The following is a 20,027-nucleotide window of genomic DNA, read 5'->3' as shown; positions in this document are numbered from 1 at the left end:
CTGTTTTGCAGAAATTTTGACTTTTAAAAGAGAATCGCCACTTAATTTTGAAAAGGAATTAAGAAACCTGTATAAATACTTTAAACGACGCTTTAAAACAGAAAAATTATTTTAAGTCAGAGATTCTAGATAAGTAGTTCCTATCAACATTTTAGGAAGGTGTTAGGCACCTAAAACGTTCACCAACTACGGTTATCCAGACTGTTTGAAAACATCTTTTGACTAACTTTAGAAAATAAATTGGTTTTTGAAAAGAAAGCAATTTTAGAAATATTTTGGTGTTTATACAAAACCAGTTTTTAGCGACTTAGTTAGGGATTTTAACTAGGTTCGCAAGAAAACACATAAAGCAAATTAGCAAAAGTAAAAGGGAAAGGGTAGAATCATAAGGACTTGAGCCATTAGGCCCAAATCGGCAACCCTGTCCTAATCTAGTTATTGGGCTTTCATCCCGTCTTCCACCTATCCTAATTCTATGTTTTCGAGCCCTTAGCTTGAATATTGCTCCACCTATATTGAATACAACTTTGGCTTCGTGGCCCGAATGAATAAAATAAAGTAACAAGACAAAAAAGAAATGAATGCATAAAGGCAACGCTGAATAACTAGGCAAATAAATGAGACTTTTAAGTCTCTTAGCCTCTTCGAATATGGGATTTCAACCCATTCTTCTTCCTTCAATTTTTCGTATCCATATACTAAGTAACCGACTTGAGATTTTCCTTTGGAATCAACTCGGGGTTATTGGGCCTCAATGGCCCATAATAGACATGCAAAGTAAAAAGAGTCCACATGCAAAAGAAAGGCGAAGTAATTAATAAGTGTTCAAAGATAGATACTTAAAGGTAAATGACATCATTAAAAGAGCATTCTCACACGTCCAGACAATAGCAAGTAATGACATGAAAATGATCCAGCTTATTCAATGAAAGGCAGTTAATGTACTCTCTAAGCTAAACAGTAGGAATAAAACAATCATAACAATAGTAATAATAACACAACGGGCAAGTGTGAACGACTAGAGCCATGCAACATTCGATAATAACCCAATAAGATGCCTATAAGACATTCCAGAGTTCAAAATTTAAACTTTTAAAGTCTCGTGAAAATTAAAATTATAGAGATATAGTTCTTATACACTTTAACATGATATCATCAGAGGGAAAGAGCAGCGGTGACAACCACAAGTTAAGGAAAAAGGAAAACAAATTCTATTCGTGATCAAATCCAGACTCCAGTCCCTTTTTTACTATGCATGGTTGCAACCCATAAAAGAAAAAGAACCTCCCTTTTAAGTACCAACAAATTCACACACCAGATTTCCCTTTATCAATGCTAGTATGCAACTACACCAAATATTAATTCTAGCTGGACAGATCTTGAAACAAGGATCAAATTCCATCAAAGTCATGAAAAGTAATAATGTGTGGGTCGCATATTCAAAATCAGAATGTGGTGGTGCACGATTAGAATCAAATGGGAGTAAATGAAACAATCCAAACAATTACTTTAAAAATTTTAACATAGATTTCACCCACCTACAAAGATACACTAAAAACAAACTTTCAAGATTCAACATGACACCTGATTCATCCTAGCTTTCTCTTGACAAGTTTGTGCGAAACTTTGAGGGTCGATATGAGTCCTTGAAGGGTCGTGGGATGATTTAAAATCAATATAACGTATCCTCTTGCCCTTTCTTGACATTTTTTGTCAATTAGGAGCTTTAGAGGATGTTAGTTGTCAACTGTAAAAATTCAAAAGACAAACTCGAGAGAGTACAGATTACCCACAACATAACACTAAGGTGCTTAGGGCATGGATGTCATCGGACCAATAGAGCCATTAGTGTCGAATGGGCATAGATTTATTTTGGTTTCCATTGATTATTTCAATAAGTAGGTCAAAACGGCTTCATACAGAGCCGTCACTAAGAAAGTGATTGTGGATTTCGTCAGGAATAACTTGATTTGCCGGTTCAGAGTATCGGAATCGATCATTACTAACAATGGCGCAAACTTGAATAGTCACATGATGAAAGAAATTTATGATCATTTCAAGATTGTGCATCGCAACTCGACTGCATATCGTCCCCAAATGAATGGAGCTGTGGAAGCGGCCAACAAGAATATCAAGAAGATCTTGAGAAAGATGGTCGAAAATGATAGATCATGGCATGAGATGTTACCTTATGCTTTTCTTGGGTATCGCACAACAGTTTGAACCTCCATCGAGGAAACCCCCTATTTACTTGTCTATGGGAATGAAGTTGTGATACCTGCTAAAGTTGAAATACCTTCCCTAAGGATTATTCAGGAAGCTGGACTAAGTAACGAAGAATGGGTTCGTGCTCGCTATGAACAACTAATGTTGATTGATGAAAAGAGAATGGTCGCTATATGCCATGGTCAGTTGTACCAATACAGGATGGTTCATGCCTTTAACAAGAAGCTGAAGGCTTGGGCATTTGAAGTGGGGCAACTGGTTCTCAAATGAATATTCCCTCACCAAGAGGAGTACAAGGGCAAGTTCGCTCCAAACTGGCAAGGGCCATACATAGTTCGCAAGGTGCTATCTGGAGGAGCTCTAATTTTTTCTGAGATGGATGGCACGGAGTGGACCAAACCAATCAATTCCGATGTGGTAAAGAGATATTATATTTGAAAGACATTCTAGCTTTTGTGTTTCTTTAGTTAATTTACTTGTAATCGCCTTAGTAATAATGTTGTTTTCTAGTGTGTGACTGTCTAGAGTCCTTTCCTCTTATGTACGAACTACGTTTGACCTGAATTCCGAAGAAAGGGATACGTAGGCGGCTTATGTCGGCTTTGGTCAACCCCTTAGGATAATTTACCCCTTCTTTTTATGTACGAACTGTATTTGACCTGAATTACCAAGAAAGGGATACGTAGGCAGCCTATGTCGACTTCGGGCAACCCCTTAGGATAATTTACCCCTTCTTTTTATGTACGAGCTACGTTTGACCTGAATTCCCAATAAAGGGATATGTAGGAGGCCTATGTCAGCTTCGGTCAACCCCTTAGGATGATTTATCCTTTCCCTCTATGTACGAACTACGTTTGACCTGAATTCTCAAGAATGAGAAACGTTGGTGTCCTATATTGGCTTCGGTCAACCCCTTAGGATGATTTATCCTTTCCTCTTATGTATGAACTACGTGATGACCTGAATTCCCAACAAAAGGGATACATAGGCGGCCTATGTCGGCTTCGGTCAACCCATTAGATTTTCTATATATATCCCTAGCGTAGTCCTGAGCTATTTTAACCCGATTCCTGCTTCAACGGGATACGTAGGCGCCCCAACGGCTCAGTCATATAACCCGAGGAAATGGAAACTGGGGCAGAATATTTGAGAAGGAATCTCAAAAATTCAGAAGAGAAGATCGACATCCAACAAAGAGAATCAAGATCAGCAAAGACTTCAGATCCACTCGGATTGGTATCATCTCAAACAACTTTAAACTGAGGCAGAAATATTGAGGAAGACCTCAAAATTTCCACCAAATGGCGGAACATATTCAAAATTCCCCAGCACTAGAGGTTAAAGCTTTGGAAGCCACCAACTATAACAAAGTCTGGGTAGACTCAATATTTTGCTATGATAGAACTACTTGAAGAAACCCTCCAACAATGATCATGAGTTTTGGAAACCATCCGTCGAATATAGTCAAAACTACGAGGAGGACGTTCCTTGAGCTAGTACATGACATGACTGGTAGACATTTTCTAAAGTTTTACAGAAGTTTTCAAAATTATTTTCAAAAATTTAAGTCTATTTTCAAAAATCTTATGACTCACTTATTTAGTACTTGCCTAGACATTATTTGGGATGGAGTGTCAGGGTGGAAGTCCCAACATGACGGAATTCCCGAGAGATGGCAAGGAGCAAATCGAGGATCGAAGAAGGTAAACTTGGAGTAATTTCATTAAAACTAATCATTTTTCTGTGGATGCAGGGATCAATACACAAAAATGAGAGTCTCTTTCAAAAATCCCTGAGCAAATTGGGAGCCACAATAGATCATTAATGCCCAAGAATGGTATTTTAGGGTAGCCCTAAAAATAGGTTAATAGCTATTTATTGAGGACCTTTTGATTTGTCCATCTCATTTCTTGAGATCATAGGCCATAAAAAAAAGCGCCTAGTCTTCTTTGCAAATATTGTATTTAGAAGTTTCCTAAAAATAGTCGCTAGCAAAAGTGACTTTGTGTCTACTAATCACCTACCTTGAGCACAGGTACATGTAGAAAGAAAGACGACAAATGAATTCAGGTAAAATTATTTTTATCATTTCCCCAAGGGATATTGCATATCATCACCACAAGGGCTATTGCATATCATCGCCACAAGGGCTATTGCATATCATCGCCACAAGGGCTATGGCATATCATCGCCACAAGGGCAGTTGCATATCATCGCCACAAGGGCTATTGCATATCATCGCCACAAGGGCTATTGCATATCATCGCCATAAGGGCTATTGCATATCATCGTCGCAAGGGCTATCGCATATCATCGCCACAAGGGCTATTGCATATCATCGCCACAAGGGCTATTGCATATCATTTCCCCAAGGGCCATTACATATCATTGCCACAAAGGCCATCTCATACCATCGCCCCAGAAGGCATTCAACATCTGTTGACACGCCAGACAGAAATGCTGGCATCAAGGATATCTCATCATTTCATGAATCAGCATATGAATGCATCGAGGGTACACAATTTGAAGGGACACCTTTAAGTCGCTATCCAAGGATGAATGATATATAAGGTTTCCTGGAAATTGACAATTTGAGGGTCACCTATAAGTCATATTATTTAAAATAGGATAGTGTGCAAGATCACCTATGATTTGATATCTTGTAGGTCATCCATAAGCCATAACAACATTCTAACTGGATGGTGTGCAAGATCTCCCAAAATTTGATAGTTCAAAGGTTATCCGTAAGTCGCAACTAAATCCTTACCAGAGGATATGCAAGATTGTCAAATTGATATGTCCAAGGGTTCTCTATAAGCCGCGTCATATGCAAGATCGATTATGTGCAGGATTACCCAAAGACTATCAATTTGAGGGATTATCTATAAGTCATATTCTATCCAAGGTCAAATGATGTGCAGGAACAACTGAGAACTAGCGATTGGAGAGATATCTATAAGCCATCTCTTATCCAAAGTCGGATAATGTGTAGGATTGCCTAAAAGATAGAAATTCAAAGGATATCTGTAAGTTGCCTCGTATCCAATAATCAAATAATGCACAAGATTATCCAAAGATTGACAATTTAAAGAAAATTTATAAATCAATCATCGGCTATAACCGGAGAGTTCATCATTCCACACACAAAAAGTGATATAGGTAACCAAAAGGGTTGCCACACTAGCATAAGATTACACGATTGTAGGGACCGTTCTGCAAAAGTATTGCCGGTGTCCAAAAGGGCCACCCCACTCTGAAGGTACAAGAAAAGATGACTTCACTTTTCAAACGACAACTCACGTGAAGATATGGTAAAATACTATATACTTCTTTCGTGAATTGAGCTTATCACTAATGATTTTTGTGTGAGAAATTTTTGAGAGTATCCGAAAGGATGAAAATCTCAAATCAAAACCACAGGTGTGGACAACTCCAAAAAGGACGCAGCACAACGTGGAACTCTTTCTCAGCAGCAAAATGGGACATAGTCAGGAGAGGGATGTTAAACTCTCTAGATGCAAGATAAATGATGATCACCACTATCATCCAACCACGCCTCTATTAGAAGGCATGTGGGTATTTTTGGATATTATGGTCTCAGCTTTACCTCTGGGATGTTTTCTTAACTCATCTCGAGGGGAACTTTCTCTTCCTTTCAAATTCGGGTGGCAACACACTTAGAGTTTTAGAAATTACATCCGGGTAAGTTCTTACCTATGGATATGAAGAGCTCCACATTCATGGTTAAAAGGTTACAAGCCTCTTTTCTGCAACTCGATTGACTGGTCACCTATTGAGCCAAAGATCGTCTGAAATAAAAGACTATCTTTTCTACCGGTTGAGTCGAACTACAAGCAGTCTGATTTCCTGAGTCTTGGAGATATATAGGCAGGGATCTATGTAGAAAACTCGATTGCATACCAATCTCCCCCTACTCCCTTTATCCCCAAGTTTTCTCGGTTTTATCAAAAAACCTAAAATTGAGATAACTTGTGAATCTTTTGAAAATCATGCTCAAAATCAACCTTTATGAACTACAAGTGGCCTGAATTCTCATGAAACCTGAGATATGTAGGAAACTTGATATCGAGGTTCGGCCATAACTCCATGAAACTCGTACGGAAAACCAACCTCTCATAGATACAAATTTGTGGTTGGATAAAAATTAGTAACGTCAACCTCCCTTTGCCCAGGATTACTTGCATCCATCCAACCCAAAGGGAGGGGGCAGTTGTTGACACCTAATTTTTGCTCTCCATAACTACGTTTAATCTCGGGTTTCTTCGATTTTCAAATAAAATCACAACAATTATTTTTTCCAAATAAACACATTTCAAAATATGCATCTGGGTTATACGGGATTGTATAAATGATGTCATTTAAATGAACATTTTCATCAAAATTAGACTTTAAATCAAGGATTTTTTGAAAAATAAATATAAATAATTAAATCTTGATCTAAATATAATTTATTCTTACAAATAATCTATTTGGAGAAATACTTGTTTAATTTTATCGAATCAAGAAGCTCAGGATTAAACAATGTGTTAATTCATATCGAATTTTGATTTGATTTAGTCCATCAATTATATTTGACTATAATTGGAATCAAATTGGCCCAATTGCGATGCAATTGGCCAAATTGATTTTCAATTTGGCCAAAACTTAAATGAATTGGTCAAATCCCCAATTCTCATAACCTAATTAACCCCAATCCCAATTTTAAATGCGTTTCCAAAACCCAACCTCCCCGGGCCCAATTCTCTTTAGCAACAAAACAACAACTAGCCCAATAATTCACACTGACCCAACCTATTTGTCTCCTTCTTCTTCAATAGTAGCATCCAAACAGTGGACAACAATAATCCATGACAACACCAGCAATCTCAATACCCCCAACCCATTTTCGACCCGAATTCGATAACCCCAAACCAAAATTTGGCTACCCATGGCCGAACAGACCTGAGTTCATCATGAAACAGCCCAAGGTTACGACAACAACAAGAGTTTTAGTAAAAATCCTGCCCAAGAATCTTCTAAAAAGAGGCTAGGTGACAGCCCTCAACGTTCCAAAAAAATCTAGATGTCAAGCATCCGTTCCCAGTTGTTAGGATTGTACCATGAAGGTACGCATGTGCTCCTTTTCCACTGGTTGAAGAAAATCCATTCCCCTAAATTTTCTAAATTTCAAAATACGATTGGTGAGCTGGAGGATCTTTTTGGTTATAAATTCAAAATGTCCAATTTGGAAAATCTTTAAAATACCCAAATCTATCTTCTATATAAAGACTCCATGGGGTCACTATTCAGGGGGGCTTCTTCTCTTTTTGGGTGGGGAAAATCAGGTGGTGTTCGAAAATTTTGGGAGGTTCAGAAATTTTTCTTTCTTTTCTTTAAAGGGTTTGAAAGTTTAGGCTGAAAACTTGAGGTTTCAAAATTTCTTGAGTTCGAAGGTTTGAAGTAATTTTTGGTGAAACTGAAAGAAAATTCGAGAGTTCTAAATTCAAGTTGAATTTTTTAGTTGAAAGTGGTTTTCAAAATCTCTAAGAGGAAAAAGGAAAGAGACGATCTATTGGTAGTCGACATCGCGAGATTTCGATAGTGACAATTCTTACTGATAGCTCGTCGTCCCGGTTGCTGCCCTTAAAGAGGTAAATACACTCCGTTTACCTCCTAATTTGATCTCTTTTCTCCTTCGACTCTTTTCTGCGTAGCTGGTGTTGTTGTAATCATGACTTTGTTTTGTTGGGAATAGTTTGATGTAGTAGTAGTTGTAATGGGGTTTTGCTGAGAGTTGACTCTGTGATTTCTTGGATTGTTTTGAAATTTTCTTTAAAGTTTCGAAATAGTTTAAAAATTCGAAATCAATATTTTCCAACCCGTTGAAGTCCATCAAGGATAAAATAGAAATGGCGACTATGCTAGGAATTTAATTAGATTCTGATCAAATGTTTGAATTTATCTTTTGACTAATTGTTTTAACTATTTACGTGCTTATATATTTCAATTATGTGAAATTTAACCGTTGCATTTCATGGCATAATCTTACATAATTATTAAACTATTTTGGGATTTCGTGGATGTCCTAACCTCTCTTATTCAACTCCGAATAAAGTGTTGAAAATACGATGGTTTATTAGCACATGAGGCGTCTAATGGCTGTTCATATTTCCAAACCTAAGTCGTCTACTTGGGAAACTGGTTCAAACTCACTCTAGATACCTAGGATAGGGTGAAACCAAAATCCTCTTTTAGGCATAAACCTAGGATGATCTAATTTCCGAAGGGGTATTAGGCCTATTAGAAAACTCATCCTATGTCTATTGACCCCAAGTCAATTACAGACGAATCATATTTATGTGTTGGAGAAATATATGTTATTTAATCCAATCTATTATTCTTTGGGGGCAAGGGAGAAGGCTTACTTTTCTTTCTTTCGTATAAGATACCTCAATCATCCACCAACTGATGGAAAAATTAAAGAGAGCCAGGTAAGAAGTTGATCGATTTGGACGGTTGCATTATTTTCCAGACTAATGATCTAGAGCATAGTTATACGAAAATCACTTGACCATCAACAGATGTCGTCAATGAAAAAAGTGGATATATCTAAGAGGGTGAAGGCCTATAGAAGAGCATCTAGGAACTAGTATTTCCTATCCCCTAAGTGGGACGTAGTTCTTTTTTCTCATGATATTTTCCCTTTCCCTAAAGATTGTATCCCTTTTGTGCAACTTTTGTAAGCATTTTTTATATCTATGTGATTTGGGGGATAATGGATTGATTTTAAGAAGCATATATTTCCTTCAATATTTGTTAGGCTAACCCGCGGCTCAAAAGGTTCACCCCAACTAGGATATGCGTTTATTATGTGATATAACTGTTTTATGTGTTTATATGTGTTTGTTAAAATAAAAGACAAATTTATCCACTATGCTCTCGTGGATCAGTTTGCCTATGAGTAAAACAACTCTATGTGGTTACTTCTTGTCAAATATCTTGCATTATTTATCACATATGGAAACTAACACATCTACCTTTGAGTTATTTTACTTTACAGATAGCAGAAAACTACTCCGTATTGAAACAAACTAGCTGAACATCCTTACTTCACCCAGTCAAAAGTTCATAAAATCTTATCCCATGACCATGATTCAAAAATGACTGAAAGCGACGAAGAAAATATGTTGACCATCAGGGAAAATATAACAGCGGAACAAAGAGAGATAATTGCTAAACTCGCGAGAAAATTGGAAATGCTTCAAGAGGAGATGAATCGTACTCGAGATTTGGCTAATCTAGCCATCACTGGCCATACTCACACTCTAGGAGGACATGGGACTCTACTCCAGATCCCTCCCCTCAATACGCATATTTATGGGGACCATCCAAATAACATATTGTCCGCCTTCGCTCCACAACTTATCCAAAACACCAACGAGAAAATAACCCAGATACTTACCATCCATAAAATCCATCTCTAACCCCCCAAAATCCATCTCTAAATCCATAAAATTCATCCCCGAATCCCCAAAATCCATTTCCAATCCCACAAAACCCGTTCTCAAATCCACAAAATCCACTCCCAAATCCTCAAAATTCATCTCCAAATCCACAAAATTCATTTCCAAATCCACAAAATTCCTTTCAGATTCCACCAAACTACTCTCAAGTTCCACAGATGCTCTCAATTTCTAAAATTTCCTCCTAACCTCCCCTCATCCTCAAAATCAAGCTACCCTTCTAAATCCTTCTTATGTCATCTTATCCCCAGATATCTACAATTTCTTTTCCAATTCAGAGATAGAACATTATGAGAAGAAGGAAAAAAGTAGAGGACTGAGCATGAAAAAAGTTGCTGGCAATGAATGAAGAGATTATGAGGATCAAGGAATTTCACGGGATAGAGGATAATAATGCTTTGGGGTATGATAATTTATGCGTGCACCCAAAAATAGATCTTCTAGAAGGGTACAAGGTCCCTAATTTTGAAATATTTAATGGCACCGAAAATCCCATGGCTCATCTAAGAAGGTATTGTGACCAAACGGTTGGGGTAGGAAGGAACGAGGCATTAATAATGCGCTTATTCAGCCGAAGTTTAAGCGGCAAAGCTTTAGATTGGTTCGTGTCCTAGGATCTAAAAAGAGTATCTGGCTGGAGGGCTTTGGCTAAAAGTTTTCTTAATAGGTTTGTATTTAACATTGAAATAGTCCCTGATCGGTACTTATTAGATCAGATCAAGAAGAATAATGATGAGTGTTTTCGAGACTATGCCTTTCATTGGAGAAAAAAAGCTTCCAAAGTACAACCTTATATGTCTAATAAAGAGATGGTGTCTGTGTTCTCTCATGCTTAGGAGAGAGAGTATTATACCAGGATGGTATCCACGGTCAGGGAAACTTTTACAGATTTGGTAAAGATTGGGGAATCGCTAGAGGAAGGCATTCAAATAGGAAAGATTGTCAAAAGCCCAACATTATTTGAGTCTTCCGTGTTCCCAAAGAAGAAAAGAAAAGATGTGACTGCGGTCTTTACTGATTCTATTTCTAAATTGAAGAAAAAAGTTAAGCCTAGGAACATTCTCTCCTCTCCACCATCACCAAGTGTTCAGCATATATTCTCCACCCAACCCCAGTACCAAGCTCCACTTCTAAATATCCAATCCCAATACCAAGCTGCACTTCCAAATATCCAATCCTAATACCAAGCTCTACTTTTAAATCTGCAACCCCAGTACCAAGATCAACTTCCAAATATACAATCCTAGTACTAAACTCTACTTCCAAATATCCAATCCCAATACCAAGATCCACAATGAAATATTTTACCCCAATACCAAGTTTTTCAACCGAATTATCAATCTCATGTTCAACCTTCCCTCCCAAACAACCAAACAAACGTTCAAGCTCCTTTAAATTATTATCAAGTACCTCCTCCCGCTAATCAAAACCATTATAATCCCCCACATCCAAACCTCAAAAAAAGACCTCTCCAAAACTTCACACCATTGGCTGAGAGTTGCATCCAACTCTTTAAAAGATTGAAGGACACCGTCATTTATGTCCTATCCAATCGAAACCTATCAATCCAAATTCTTGATTTTATCATACCGAGTGCCTATCATTTGGGAGCGGGAGGATTGCGTTAACTTGAAGCATAGGATTCAATAGTTGATTGATCAGAAAATCATCACTCTCAGTTACTGACACCAAATATCAATAGTAATCCATTGCATAATCATGGGGGACTGTAACACCCCGTAAAAGTCGTGCATGGATTAGCCTTTAATAGAGTGCTCTTAGACTTAAAAACTTGAAAATTTTCTAAGTGTAATGAGGACTTAGAGCCATTTTAGCTGGCAATCTTCTGGATACAACTTTCCAACCTTCACAACATTTGTTTTTAGATTTTTAAGTTGCGTTATGATCGAGAAAGCTCATAGTACATCTCGGATAAGTTTTGGAATTTTTCGGAATGCATAAGGCTGTGTTTGGATTTCAAAATAGTAGCGAAACGAATAGCCTATTGCCCAATTTTCAGCATTTTAGGGTCAACTTCAAACGATCATAACTCTCTGAGTATAATGAATTGGGAGAGATACTACCTATAAAATGAAAGCTATTTGAGTCTTATTTCCAATGAAACTAGTTTCATCCAAATCCAACATCTGAGTAAGGAGTTATACCCATTTTACTTCAGCTTGTCATCTTGTCAACTGAGGGACAGTTTCGACTTTGTTTATTTTCTTAGAGGCATTTTAGTCATTTTGCCTCACCCAAATTTCGTCTATAACACCAGATGTAGCCCCCAATTCATCAAAATATAATCCTTATCTCAAATTTTCTCTCAAGAACACCCCTTAGGGTTTCAAATAAAAATCCCAAATAACTCAAGATTCAACCGTGGGTTTTGGAAGATAATTGGAGATTTGGAATCCCCACATCGTAGGATTCAAGGATCATTCCTCAATTTCTTAAATAGAGGTATGCGGAATTTTCCTAAAATCTCATGGGCATAGAAATTATGTTTTAAGAATGGGGTTTTCGAATTCATGTCCATACTTATGTTTTAGAAGCTTTAAATGATATTGTTTTAGCCTTTTGGCTTTCCTCCAAAGTGACTTGAAAATTCTATGTATATGTATATGTATATATGTGTTTTGCCTTGAAATATGAACTGAGAGCATTATTTACATGAAATCCCTCTCTTGATGTAATTTTTCCATGTTTCACATGATGTAGTTTGTTTTGAAATGCATCTTGGAAAATCATGATATAAAATGCTTTGAATTTTGCTATGTTTGGAATACAATTTTAAACACAAAAGAGAGGGTTGTAAATGTTGAATATACATATAACGAAAGAATACATAGTTTTGCCAAAAGTACATGACCATCATATGTTTGATGAAAGTTTTTGCATGTTTTTGACTTGAGTTTCAGAACATGAAATCTTCTATGCAAATTACATGTTTGGGTGGTCTAAAACTATATTTTTATGAAAGATCATGCTAAATGCATTATGGCTCAGAAATAGGACTTGCAAGTCTTGGTATGACGATACCAAACTCAGAAAATGCCATAACAGACACAAACTAATACAGAAATCAGACTTTATCAGATTTGTATGTTTTAGAACTTCAGAATGATGCATGTTCAGAAAAGGATAAAATAAGGTATAAAGAGAGCTTAGGTGGTTCCCCAAAGAAGGCATGAGTTTAGACAACTCATTGCCTAAAATAGTGATTTGCCGATCTGGGTTTATATATTACGTTGGCCTAGAGCCGTACGGCATATCAGAATCAGAGATTCCAACCCTTGTGGCACACTCGTGTTGGAGGCTTCACCATCGATTCAATGGCAGATTCCACACGGCCCGTGGAATATCAGAATTGTAGGGGAGTGCAACCTAACTCAGAAGTACTACAAAGATTAGAAATTGTTTTGACAAGAATGTCTTATGATTTTCGAATAATGCCCATGTATTTTCAGAAACTATTTATGCATGATTTGTTGATGAAAATTGCTCTCATCTATAATATATATATATATATATATATATATATATATATATATATATGTTTAAATACTCTATTTTGGATTGCTTTGCCTGCCAGTACTTTTGTGCTGACCCCCCCTTCTTTCAGGTTCTGAGGCATAGTCTAGGGGTCCAGATAAATAGTAGATAGTTTATATCGCAGATCAGATTGGGCAGTGGTGAGTCTTCTATATTTCAGAAGGCCTGTTTATTTTCAGATAATTATCTTTAGCCATGTTTTGGTCTACTGAGGGCCTTGTCCCATATTTTAGACAGTTGCTATTAGTCATGTAGTAGAGATTTTGCAGATGGTCTCCAGATGTTGATAGATGGTTTTGGATTCCATTTTTCCATTATTGATTTATATTAGACTTATGACCATGGTTCCATTGTTATTTATATTTCCGTATTATCTTTTATTACATGAATGTTGTGCATAATTATCAGATAGAGAAGGGTGTTTCGGGCCTTCTTGGTTTGAGATGCTCATCATGGCCAGGGCCCCGGTTTGGGTCATGACAAACTTGGTATCAAAGCATGGTTCATGGTCCCAGGGTGTCTGCGAAATCACATCGGGTAGATTCTTATTTATGGGTGTGTAGCGCACCACACTTATAAGCAGGAGGCTACTAGGCGTTTAGGAATGTCTCTCTTTCTTCATGTTATAGTTCATGTAATAGAGTTAGAATATTCCTCTTTCATACTCTTATTTGTGCTATGATGTCGCCCATATGAAAGTAAAGTCATCCCAAAATTCTTTCCTTACTATGATGTTCTCAGACATGTCCCATTATTAGGGTGATTCAAGTGAAAAAAGTTTAGAATCTACATGATATAGTCCTTTCTGATTGAGTCGTATGAGATTTTAAAAAAAAATTGTGCAAAGACTCAAGGGGAGTCTGATAGTACTTCAATATGTGTTGATTCTGATGTAAACATTGATCCTGATGGAATCGTACATTCCGACTTAAGGTATTAAGTGCATCTAGTCCCTCTCAAAATCTTGTTATAAATGTGGATGATGTATAGCAAAATGTTGGAACTATACTTCCACCCGAATAGTAGCATAAGTTAAAGTGTTGTTTTCATGACCTATCGGTAATGAAATTAGACCAAGAAGTTGGTGATGTGAAGTCACAAAGTTAGAAGTTAGAGTGAGGGTGATTTTTATGCAAATGAATATTTCAGTTGAATAACTGATGTTTGAGGATGATTCACCCCTTTATAGTGATAAACTAATGTGGTAGCTAGTAACATATGTGGATAGTATGGTAGTCTAAGGGGGAAGTGTTTTACTCAGATTTTTATTTATACAGAGTAAGATGTGTATTCTTAGACCATTAAATATTATGTGTCAATTTTCTATCTCTTGTAATATGTAATCTTGTTATCATGGTGTTCTAAAAAAAGTTTAAGTCTAGTGAAGCCGTGTGGGGCTCTTTCGATTCACTAGCATAGTTGCCTTGTCATTCATCTCATTTTCTTGTTTAAAATATAAAATCAAAAGTCTAGTAAAGCCGTGTGAGGCCTATTTCGATTCACTAGAAACTTGTTGTCCAACTTGTTGTTCTTGTGTTGGTTTAATATATGTATAACTGAATCTATTTTCATGAGATTGAGTTGGTAAAGAGGTGATTCGTCCTTGTGTGTTAGTTTAGTAGAAGGTAGAGGAGGAGTTGTTAGTCAGGGTGATTTAGTGGTTGCTTGAAGTGTGAAAATGGCTATATTAGCCAACAAGTTATAATTATAGACTCATGGTTGTTGTGGATATTGAATGTAGTTTAAATGTATGATTGAGTCAGTAAGTATGAGGTGAGAAATTCGTCTACATAGATAATATTGTATGGGGTTATAATATTAGATTAAGGTTAATCATGTCTATTATGTGACTTTACCCCTTTACCTTTTTTTTTTCGTTGGTAGTTGTAAACTAGTACTATTTATGAGAAGGTATGTAGCAGATTGTGAGGTAGTTGGATAGAATGTTCCAATTTGTTGGATTAGTATATTATGTTGCACTCGTCATTGGTGGTAGATGATGATGCTAAACTATAGGTTTGAATTCAAGTGTAGAATGTGGTGGTAAAAATAGTGGCATGAGATTAAATTAGTAGGCTTAATGTGTTGAAATAGTACGTGCTATGGGATTATGATAAGGAAAGTCATAAGGTCATGATCGATTATTGTGGTTGTGAAGTTCTAGCGTACTAGTGTTTCTTGATGTTTATTTCATAGTTTCCAAGTGAGGATTATGTGTAAGGTTGGGTTGTAAATCATGTTTAGCACTAGACATTAAGTTTGCACAGTTGATGGACATTAAGGTAGTTATGATGATTGCTTTAGTAATGATACCAGTTTTATAGAAGTGATCTAATAGGCTTGAATAGTGTACGCAAAAGATTAAGTTTATTTAATTCCTAATGAAGTTTGATGTTGTATGTATGATGTAGAAGTATGCCAAGGTGATATGAGGTTGCGGTATTTTTCTAAGGCTAGTACATGATTTGTGTGGCTAGTGGTACCGTTGAATGGATAGGTGGAAAAGACTAGTTAGATCGTATAAGGTGTTCTAAATAGCCAAGTTAAGGATCTTTGATTGATTGTGTTGAGCCTTTTTATATGATCTTGATTCTCATGGTAGAGAGATATAAATTTGGAGTCGCGATATTGGTAACCTATGATAGAAGTAGCATAGTTCATCAAAGGCTTGGTGATATCCATGTTAAGTGTTGGAAGATAAGATTGAGTTTCTGAAGGTTGAACTCATAGAAATAAGAGTTGAAGTGTTAGAGGGCGTGACTCCGACTATGGGGATACTTATGAAGATCCGAAGTAAGTAAGTGTTCCAGTATTATGTGATGACTTTTGGGGTTGTAGAAAGATTGAGTGTATCTGAGAAAGTAGTATTAGCAGTGGGTCTTCCACTTCCAGGTGTAGTCATTAGGGTTAATTTCAACTAATTACGCATATTGCTATATTCTAAACCGCAGAGTATGGTGAGTGTAGTTCAGTTTAGAGTTTAGTAATAAGGGATCTCTTAAACTTAATATGATGGCTTAAAGCCAAGGGGGAGATGATAGAACGAATAACCAAGTTAGGCTCTCAGATTCTAGTAGTGGTGTCATGATGATATAGAACGTCAAAAAGTGAGGGTGAGACTCAACCCATTCTTATCTCAGTATTTTTCAGTGATCCTAATTCCCACTCAAGCTTTACGTTTCAGTTCCATTATCATAGTTTATGTTCATGTATATCTTAGAGAATCACGTGCTCTTCCAGTTCTAAAATGAGAAGTTCCAGTTCATTGAGTAGTCGGAATCACATTCCATATGTTATAAACTTCAAATTGAGGTCATGCAGCTCATGACTCATATACTCACGCTTTATGGTGTGCTCAGTTCCCATAATTCATTCTATACTCTTTATGATTGACGAGATTCATCTTATAGTCATGTATGCCCCAATTCAGATTTTCTTTGATAAATTCCGGATGCTGATTTGCTATTCCTCAGGCCTCAGTTGAGTGTCAAGTTTCATATAATATCCTTCCATGCTTCAAGATCTTATGTTCTAATCTTTAGTGACTCCTTTTTATGTGATGATAGTGGTGAGGAGTAAATGTTTCTTGTTGATGGAAGATCATGGTATGCTTGTTTTAGATAAGGCCATAAGTGTGAAGTAAGGTTGGGGCCAAATCTTTGATGCATGTGATGATTAGCTGAAAGGTGTGTGTGTGTATGTTCTTGCGGTAGCGTGTGGGAGCTATATCGAGAGATGGTTAGTAGAATATGCAAAGTGTGTCTTTATGCGTGTTTGTTTTGAAGTTCATATGTGGTTATAATGATAGGCTTAGGGCGTGATCTTTTAAGAGATATAGAAGGTTGAATCTTATGGTTTAGACTTGTATCGTGGAGTGGCATGTAGTATTTTGTGAGTTGGAGTTATTCCTGATCACGGTGAAGAGGATTAAGCTATTTTAGATATTAGTAGAAAGATTTGTCAATGCTCATATGAGAATTTTAAGCTAAATTGAATAAGTATGGTATTTAATGAGAATAGTATAGTTTGGGATATTCGAGAAGTGTGCTAAGCTTGAAAGTAAGAAGTTGTGTTGCCAAAGGCCTTCCATCTTAATTTATGAGTTATATGTCTATATTCCAGACTCCAGAGTAGTGTCAATGTTGTGATTTCCTCAGTTGGATGTCTTGTGTATAGGGATGGGAATGGTGCGGTGCGGTGTGGATTTTTTCTAAACCCGCAAGTTTTAAAACCGTACCGCACCGCACCACATCACCTTTAAATCCGCATAAACTCGCCCCCCATTCATACCCGCGCATAACCGCACAGCACCGCCCCATGTTTTTATTTTTTCCTTTTTTTTTTTGAAAAATTCGTAACTCCATTGAAAATCATTATATTTTCAAATCTACAACTAGGAAATAATAACTAATTTCTATTATATCACTTTTCACTAAAAAAATTTCAAATAGTATAACGTGTACAAGTAATGATCAAATATCATATTTTTATTAAAATGAATAGAGACGTTTAAAAAGCTACTATAAATTATTTATTTGTAGTTTATACATATCTTTTTAAGTATCACAAAATTTTAAGTAAAGAATACATATAATTTTAGGTATATTTACGAGAACAATACTAATTTTTAGCTTTGTTTAATTTAAACCCGCATATACCCGCAACTCGCACCACACCGCACCATTTTAAAAAAGATTACTTTAACCCGCCCGCACCCGCACCGCACCACATAACTTAAAACCCACACTGACCCGCATAACTTAAAACCCGCACCACACCATACCTGCACCGCCCCATTGCCATCCCTACTTGCTATTACTGCCAAAACTTCTTTAGAGAGAGTGTTGAAGAGATACTCCAGTTAAGTATGAAGGTCTTGCATAATTCAGTCTGTATAGTCAGTAAGTCAGTTTAACAGTCAGATTTGCATGACTTGTTTTCTCAACTTTTCATTTGTTCATGCTACTCGAAATCTCAGATATGCTACTATTCCAAGATTGAGTATACCAGTAGTTCCGAGTATAGCCCAGTTCATGCATCATGCATTAGATTCAGATTCCAGAGGTTCAGTTATGATTCAATTTGTATGTGCCCTGTGCATCGCCTCAGTTTTCTGAGCATCTTAGAGAATTGAGCATTCATAGAGGGACATAGGGTCCCAAGGGGGAGATACCCCATTCAGTTGCATGCATAGATTCTTATTACAAGCTTCGCACCAGTTATCATTGCGTATTCAGTCATACGTTCATACGTCAGTTCAGTCAGACATGCATGCATTAGAAATGCATGTCCAATAGAAAAAGTTCAGCTTATCAGTGTATTCAGTTCTGCATTCATGAGAACAACTCAATAATAAATCCATGCATCAGATATGCATGTTCATTATGAGAACTCAGCTTATGAGTAGCTTCAGTCGTGTATTCCATGCATCAGATATGCATGCCTGATATAAGAATTCAGAATATCAGTAGTTCCAGCAATATGGTCATGTTTCAGATTAGTGTATTCTTTATTAGAGGACATGTCGTGTCCGCATTATTCCATACCTTTAAGGCTTCAACTAGTTACTATCCATCATTCGAGGACGAATGATCCCAAGGGAGAGATAATGTAACACCCCATAATAGTCGTGCATGGATTAGCCTTTAATAGAGTGCTCTTAGACTTAAAAACTTGAAAATTTTTCCAAGTGTAATGAGGACTTAGAGTCATTTTAGCTGGCAATCTTCGGGATACAACTTTTCAACCTTCCGGACATCTATTTTTAGATTTTCAAGTTTTGTTATGATCGGGTAATCTCATAGTACATCTCGGATAAGTTTGGAATTTTTCGGAACGCATAAGGCTGCGTTTGGATTTCAAAGCAGTAGCGAAACGCATAGCCTATTGCCCAGTTTTCAGCATTTCAGGGTCAATTTCAAACGATCATAACTCTCTGAATATAATGAACTGGGAGATATACTACCTATAAAATGAAAGGTCTTTGAGTCTTCTTTACAATGCAACTGATTTCATCCAAATCTAACATCTGAGTAAGGAGTTATACCCATTTTACTTCAGCCTGTCAGCTTGTCAACTGAGGGGCAGTTTCGACTTTGTTTGTTTTTTCTTAGAGGCATTTTAGTCACTTCACCTTACCCAAATTTCATCTATAACACCAGATGTAGCCCCCGATTCATCAAAATATAATCCTTATCTTAAATTTTTTCTCAAGAACACCCCTTAGGGTTTCAAACAAAAATCCCAAATAACTCAAGATTCAACTGTGGGTTTTGGAAGAGAATTGGAGATTTGGAATCCCCACATCGTAGGATTCAAGGGTCATCCCTCAATTTCTTAAATAGAGGTACGTGGGGTTTTCCTAAAATCTCATGGGCATAGAAATCATGTTTTAAGAATGGGGTTTTAGAATTCATGTACATACTCATGTTTTAGAAGCTTTAAATGATATTGTTTTAGCCTTTTGGCTTTCCCCCAAAGTGACTTAAAAATTATATGTATATGTATATATGTGTTTTGCCCGGAAATATGAATTGAGAACATGATTTACATGAAATCCCTCTCTTGATGTAATTTTCCCATGTTTCACATGATGTAGATTGTTTTGAAATACATCTTGGAAAATCATGATATGAAATGCTTTGAATTTTGCTATGTTTGGAATACGATTTTGAACACGAAAGAGAGGGTTGTAAATTTTGAATATACATGTTGCCCTTCATG

The sequence above is a fragment of the Capsicum annuum genome, chromosome 7 (assembly GCF_002878395.1).
Source record: "Capsicum annuum cultivar UCD-10X-F1 chromosome 7, UCD10Xv1.1, whole genome shotgun sequence".
Lineage (NCBI taxonomy): Eukaryota > Viridiplantae > Streptophyta > Magnoliopsida > Solanales > Solanaceae > Capsicum > Capsicum annuum.
Note: the sequence above shows the minus strand (reverse complement) of the source record.